The 6,512-nt window shown below is 40.0% G+C and overlaps 1 long non-coding RNA gene across 1 annotated transcript; it reads right to left on the bottom strand.

The window, feature by feature from the left end:
• Positions 1–1,181: 1,181 nt before the first annotated feature.
• Positions 1,182–1,615, bottom strand: lncRNA:CR46213 (long non-coding RNA:CR46213). The gene is made up of 2 exons (NR_133242.1): positions 1,539–1,615; positions 1,182–1,473 (listed from the first exon to the last, which is right to left on the bottom strand). It is a non-coding gene; the product is annotated as a long non-coding RNA:CR46213 (long non-coding RNA).
• Between the last annotated feature and the right edge of the window lie 4,897 nt (positions 1,616–6,512).

The raw sequence follows: 6,512 nt of genomic DNA, 5'->3' as shown, positions 1-6,512 counted from the left end.
GAGATCGTGAAAGATTCAAGGAGTCAGCTGACTGACTGACGACTCCCAGGAGATGACTCCAAAGCGAAGCGAATAGGAAAACTCTGTGCCGGCTGTAGGGATCGCATCGGATCGGTTCAGATCGGAATGAATCGTTAGGGAAAAAAAAGCAGGGAGACCGGCACAGGGCCATATGGCAACCCCTGTCTACTTTTAGGGACCGCCTCTGACTCCGGGCTACGCCATATGTTTCACTCTTTCTTCGGTAATTATCCTTTACTCGCCCGCTCTTTCTACTCTGCACTGGAAAATCCTTTTTGTAGTGAAAAATTAAACTCAAAGACTGAGAAGGTTAGCATCAATACTAGTAACAAATTTTAAGAAGTTTAAGATAAGTAAAACTAAATTTATTTTGATAAAATTGTGCGAAATGATTAAAAATGTTATAGCAGTTTTGTAAAATAAAATCATGTTTACACCACTAAATTCAATATTTGTATTTCTTCTTTGGCTAACCTTCTTTATTTCCAGTGCATGCCCCTTCCTGTCCCAGAATTAGTCTCAGTTTTTTCAATTTTTGGGTCTTGTTGCACAGACCAAAGCGGCTGCCGCAAAACTGCACAGCGCTAGTACGAGTAGGTCGTGTTTGAGTATCTCATGGATGCGACCGCGGCTAATGCGCTTATGTACGCTCAATAAGACGCTGACAGCCGTGTTTTTGGGGCCTTCAAGGTGAAGGGCGTGCCCGAGACCTCGGCATTTGGTCTGGAAAAGGTTTTCCTTGTACACAGGCTCATAAAACTTGCACTGGCTGGCCGGGCATTTCCACCATTCCAGCATTCTGTGGGTGTCTGGTTGTGCGTTCGTTTAGCATAATCTGCATATGTCTCCTGGTGCAGGCACTAAATCTAACGCCCTCGAATCTAGAGCACTTAGCGCCAGCTGCCTCAAGCAACGAGTGTTCCAAGGATCATCTCCTTCGGCGCAGCGGGACTCCTAGTTTGGTTTGGGTTAGCTAAGTGCACTAAACAAAATAAATGTTACAGAAAGAAAAGTGATGTACCTCATTTGAAGAAAATGTGCACACACCTGATTGGTCATAAATTGATCATGAGCTGTATTGATTAAAAACTATATCAAATTCAATTTAAGATCTAAACAACACAAAAATCGCAAATGTAATAATGGAGAATAGTTTATTTATTTAGAGCATACAACGAAACATATCGGAATGTGGTGCAATCTTATTTTTCGATGTGTACATAATTTTTGTTTGTATTTTGATACTTTTGGTGTCATTTATCATGACCTTCAGCTGCACTAAAAATAATCACTCTAGTTGGGAATGATGAAGAGCATCGGGCTTGGGATGAGAGTGAGTAAATAAGGGCTATAGAGATAATGCGATCGGTGACGATGTACATGAAGTACTCATGGCTGTGTCAAAGTAATCAGCTAACTGAAAGTTCGATGGTCTCGAAGGAGGTCGGAAATCTATTTTTTATGGAACAAAATTAAACGCATTTGACAGTGTGAAATATGAGATTATTAATACTGACCTTTCTTAACCCAGACGATGGAAATCTAATTAAAGAACGAAGATAAGTTTATAGAACTTTAACGTAAGCAGAAGAATGATTGAAACCTAACAATAAATACCTAATATATTCAAACCCCATTTGGCAATTAATGCAATCCTGCTGCGTTGATGAAAATAATTATAATTCATAATATTGTTTTGCTAATATTCGCATCTTTGCCTTCCTAATTATTCGTCACTTTCTCGCTTTCCCTTAAGAGCTCCCTCACGTTTTAATTATATTACTGAAATTTTAATTTTCGTATATCATTAGCATAGTTTTCTCCTTCAGCTACCGAATTCCTCTGCTTTTTTATTTGAAATTCAACGAATTAATTTTGTTGTTGTTTCCGCTCTCGAAAAAAGAGGAGCGTGAAAACGAAAAATCTGCGCACTTTTCCAATCGCCCGCTGACTTACTAACTTAACCAACAAGCCGAGCTTCCTGCCCCCCATCCTCTGCGATATCCTTTGCCAATTTGACCCCCTTCGACGCCCCGGCATCACCTCTTTGCCCTGCCCTGCCACTTGGCCCTGACTTTTTGCGTACAAGTGAATTTTAATTTAATTTCCCTACAACTAGACGTTGAGCTAGACGTGAGCTGAGCGAACAAGCACTCCCCCAGTCCTCCCGTTTTGTTGCCTCACCGCTTCCCCTTTCCCACTACTGGAAAACCTACAGCTGCGGCCAGAAAATCAGTTGGAGAGAATCTGCAAATAATTAAAGCGTTTACCGCATTTTGAGGATTAACTTTTGAGTGTTGCGCTTCCACAAGCTGTTACTCAACTCAGGGGTTCAACAAGAGTATAACGGTAATTTTTTAAATATACATTTCCTTGAAATACATCAAGATTGAATTTCATTACTCCAACATAAGGGTTATAATTTTAACTTAATAATAATAACTTACCTTAAAGTAAACAAGTACAATATAGTCTATGAACTTAAAAAGTCAATTATACCACTACATTAATTGTACATTTTTTCCTAGGTAACTATTATTTTCCAATTACTAAGTAAGATCAACCACAAGCTTAATAAATGATTATTATAATATTTTTAAAATATGCTTATTATGAATCATATATTTCCTTGAGTTTGTACTTGTGTCTTTGAAATTATGAAAAAGTTTCAAATATTTTAAAATATTTTGATGACTATTATTTGCGCCACGACTGTAGGCAGGATAGACATAGCTCTGCTCTCGAGATCCTGGCGCTTTAATTGTGTATGGCATGACAGCGCACAAAATGGCGTCGAGAGTTGCACGTCATCAGGCAGCAGGGCCACTCCCCCTCAGCTCCACCGCCCCCTTGCAGGGTCCCAACCCCCCTCTTAAGCGTTCCGATCTCCCCGTGCTGTGTGCGATTTTCGTATTTAGTTAAACAAAATTAAAACGTGATTTGTTTTCTTGTTTTCGCCTAGCACTTGCTCCCTCCAGTTTCCCGACTTCCCCACTTCCTTGGCTGTTTGCACATTTTTGGCATTCCTCGAGTGAACTGCGACGAATGTTTTCGGTGGCCTTCTTCATTAGGTTTCGGCACTTTACAGACTTAAAGCGTTTTAAATTCAATACGCCACAGCCTACTGTCCCGTCAATAGAAAATTTATTGCATTTACAAGTCGATTTATTATGCAGGCAATTCGAAGAGAGGGAAAATACACAGGGGCAAACGAATTTTCCAGGAAACGATAGTTGTACATATTGAAATCCCTCAGCTCGGTAAAATACCAAATATATTATATAAATATTTCAGATTATACCCAACAACTAAAAATAATATTATAACTTTATAAAATGTTCTTATAATTATTGCGTTCTCTGTATGATAGCTGTAACCCATCAAAAGTGTCTTCGGGTTCCGGTTTTATTTTTAGTTTTTGTGCTAGTGCTGCTGCTGCCATTTTCCAATCTGCACTTTCATTTGAAACGCTGCTGACAATTTCCATTTGGCGACTCCCGCCAGCTGTCTTCCTGTAACTTGGTTTCCTCGCTCCTTCACTACCGAGCTGCGAACCAAACCGCAGCTGGTAACCAACTGACGTTTAGATTTGATTTGAAATGTTCAAATTACCAACATTATAAAAGATGAACAGCTCCGGGACAGTCGACTATCCAGACCATGCACACCCCCCACTCGCGCCCTCAGCTCCATCCATTGCCACCCTTTCAATGCCCACCCACTCTCCCACTCTTCTACAAGGTTTCAATTTATTGGGTGGGTGTACCGAAAAGTTATTGACAATTGACATTACAATTTGAATTATAACTAATATTTGAAATGAACATTGCCGTTACATATGAAAATAAATAAATTAATTAAAATTAAATATAAAAAGTATTATTTTTATATTAGTTTTAAAATGGTACTCCAGCAACATCCCCCGCCGCATCGCTCTTGGAAAACTCTTCCCTTCTGTATTTATCCAACCGTCTGTATGTAAATGTGGTATAGATTCATCTGTGGGTGTGTGTTTTAAACGCATCAAATGCTTGCGTGTGATTAGTTTGCATACAACTTGACAGAGACGAGTGCGGAGAAGACAAGGAGCTCCTCTGATGATGATGATGGTGGTTCAGATGGTGACTCAGTTGATGATGGGGGTGGTGCTGGGGTCTGCTGAGATTCGGTGTTGGTCGGGTTGCCAAGGATGAAGAATCCCTTTGTTGACAAGTGCTGCATGGCATCAGTCATTCCTGTCCTGTCATTTGGCGTTGCTTAATTTCGCGGTTTTCACGCGCTTTCAATCCCGTTCCACTGTCCCCAATCCCCAATCCTTTGGAAAAACTTCACCCAACAACCATTGGTAAATGAGCATTTTTGGGGATACTAAAAAGGAATTGATAATTACTGTGAACCCGATTCTGATTAGCGTTGTGATGGGCTTGCTAGTTTGTTGTCTAGTTAGTTAGTTAGTTGGCATGAAAAAATTGGTGCAAATTGCCTGTAATTTTGAACGGGGCCAACAGCTAACTAACCATGGTCCAGAACGATTGCCAATGGCCAACAGCACACAACATGAGTGCCTAGTGTCGAAAAATTGGGGCTAATGAGCATTTGAAATACGCACAATTGTGACTATAACACGGGAATTGGACCCTCAAAGTTAGCCTGTTTCCCCTATGCACTTGAAAAAATCGTCGTTATTATTTCTGAAGTTTTACTTAAAAGGAATTTCTCACCTAAATCAATTACACGAAATAAAATTCATTACACATAATATATTGAAACAACGACAAATAAGCTTTTAGTGATGACAAGCTGGGGATGTTTTTAAGCAAAGCACAACCTTCATTCCTATATATTAAACAAATAGTAAGATTTAAGATACATGTCTGAAAAATTAAGATATTCCGATGCTATGTCGAAAATTCTGTGTGTATTTCCCTTCACAACTAGTAGCAACCGTTAACAGCTCCTGGCAACTTGTTAACAAGCTGGCACCCGCAACAAGCTCTTGGCTCAAAGGGGGTGGAAGGGGGAAGCTCGTAGGGAAATTGGAAGGATGAGCGAGGGAAAAGCGGGGGCAAACGGCAATGCTGCTGGCTGTGTGTTGACAATTAAGCCGGTTAATATGATTGCCACTTGATGTGCTGATGCTGAATGTTCGCTGCTGCCTGCAGACTGATGATGGCTCCTGATGAGGACGAGGATGCTGATTGTGGGCTGGGGAATATGGGATGTGGGATGCGGCTGAAGCCTCAATTTTCGGCCACCGAAATGAGCGAACGCAGTGCGGCCCTAAACTTATAGCCGAAAAACTTTACCCTAAGTGTACTGTGGATATCGGCGATTATTTTTATATGACTACACCAATTAGGATTTACAATTGGTATTAGCTTGCGGAAAAGGATATTAAACATGCATAACAAAATACTTAAATCAAAATATAAAACAAAGAATTGTGAAAGACTCCAGTCGGGAGGTTTTTGCTCTATCAAAGTGTTATCATTTTTAATCAAAGACAGATCGAATAATTACCATAAATGTTCGATAAATTTCCCAGACCAAATGAGTGACCTTATTTATTTTGAAGGGATTTAAAACGTCTTTATTGATCTACAGATAGTGGTAAACTAGCGAGAAGACAGGTTAATGACTTGGCCTTCAAAGAGTGCATTCAACTTTCGTATTTCAGCCAGGTTTGATTTTCCCATAGATTTCCACAGCTCACCTCCATTTCCGCCCACATTTTCTAATGCGAACTTTGCGCGCAATTTGTTGCCGTTGACAGCTGTGAGAAAAGGCGAAAGGGAGAATTTGTTCCTGTTTCTCGATTCTCAGTTCTCGCATTTCTATCTCTGTCTGCTGTTGTTGTGCCGTCTCTGTCGCCGCATTCAGGCCAGGATGTCAGCGGCAAATGCAACTGCAACTGCTGACATTCCCATTGTCCTGGAGACCTGAAAAGATATAGCTAGAACAGGGGAAAGAGACAGGGATATGGGCTGCAGAAAGAGAGGGCAACTAGGAGCGTGAGTGTGTCACAAAATGCTAACGACATTTTGTTATTTACTTATTGCATTCATTTAGCTTGAAGTAACCGTCCCACTCTTTCACTCACTGTCCCCTTCTCTCTACAGCGAAAAAAATGAAATACAACCTAAATCAATTGGCTAATCCAATAAAAGTATTCATTTCTTTCCAGTTATTTATGATATTTGGTTGCATTCTTTGCGTGTTTTTGGCACAGATTAAATATCGTTCAATACTCTTACATATATTTGCAGAATTAAAATTTTTCTTTCCATATGAGTTTTCAATTTTTTTTTTACCATTAGGTTAAATGTTAGCAGTGCAGTGTAAATATAAACCACCATTATTTATTTAAAAGGCTATGATCGCAACTTCTCCCAAGTATTTTCCACCGTGTATGCGTCTTTTCCACATTTTTAATCTGGGTGCCTTTTGTATTGCACTTAACTTGGCTTGCAGTCTTGGCCCGATGCACTCTG

The sequence above is a fragment of the Drosophila melanogaster genome, chromosome 3L (genome assembly GCF_000001215.4).
Source record: "Drosophila melanogaster chromosome 3L".
Taxonomy (NCBI): Eukaryota; Metazoa; Arthropoda; class Insecta; order Diptera; family Drosophilidae; genus Drosophila; species Drosophila melanogaster.
This window is presented reverse-complemented; position numbering and strand designations above follow the sequence as displayed.